The sequence below is a fragment of the Lycium ferocissimum genome, chromosome 4 (genome assembly GCF_029784015.1).
Source record: "Lycium ferocissimum isolate CSIRO_LF1 chromosome 4, AGI_CSIRO_Lferr_CH_V1, whole genome shotgun sequence".
NCBI lineage: Eukaryota > Viridiplantae > Streptophyta > Magnoliopsida > Solanales > Solanaceae > Lycium > Lycium ferocissimum.
This window is the reverse complement of record NC_081345.1, coordinates 28824144-28825327: the sequence shown is the minus strand read 5'-3', so window position 1 is coordinate 28825327 and position 1184 is coordinate 28824144.

Below are 1184 nucleotides of genomic sequence, written 5' to 3'. Positions count from 1 at the left end.
TTCAATGATCTTTCTTTTCATTAGTTAATTACACTACTTTGATGATTTGTTTTCTTTGCTTTTCAGGACATTGAATCTCCACAACAGAGAACATTACAGATGTTTGTAACAACCAGTGAAGAAATTGCAGCATACCCGGATTAGCAGAATGTGAAAATGCGTCCTCAAGCCTCGCACTTCCGCATTCTGTTGGTCCGGGTATGCTGCAATTTCTTCACTGGTTGTTACAAAAATCTGTAATGTTCAATGAGACTTTAGAAATCATTATCTATTAACATAGATCTATTCTTAATTGTAAAATCGTAAAATATATTGAATCGTTACTTGAGAGTTCCTCTTATCCATGCTTTGGACATTGATCATTTTACTTGCTTTCTAGGTTAATTTTATCTTTGTTAGTTTTTAAATTAAAAATCAAATATTGAAAAAGTGTTTGGCTTAGCTTAGTTGATGATAAATCCTTCACTTTCTTGATTGCCTTTATATTGTTCTCTGTGGGATTCGAGCCCGACTCAAAGTTGGGTAAACTATATTGCATACGACCGTGTACACTTTCTCTTTGAGGAGTGAATTTGAACGTTATCAGACACCAACTATTTCAAGAGGTTTATTGAAGCACCAAATAATTATTCTCAAATCAAGTTATCAACTTCTTAAATTAGGTTATATTATTTCAATTTTTTTAGTATTGTTTTCATCTAAAATTTGTTTGTTTTTGATATTTTACTACGTAATATATATATTGTCTCTTTAACTATTTATTAGAATATAAAATATGTCAACTAGAAAATATAAATCTGATTGTTCAAAACTCAAAAAAGAAGAATTGAATCTTTGATACAATTTCAAAAAGGAGCTCTTGAGGACGCTAGTGAGATATCTGACATAGATAATCAAAAAGTAGACTTCAAATGAAAAAATAAATATGATTTTTTTTTCTATTCTCATTTTTATGATAAAGAAAAAATAAAGCCCCACATATAAGTTTGGCTTTAAACCCCCCAATAGTATTGAGTCGCCCCTGCAAAACACGAGTTACTTATAGATTAAATGACATGATAAGTTATATGAAATCAAATGCTGAAACTTTAATTGCCAATACAAGTAACTCATTTTAAGTATTACAGGAAAGCTCATATTAAGTAGAAATAGAAAATACATATCGTTATGGACCTATGGTTAAG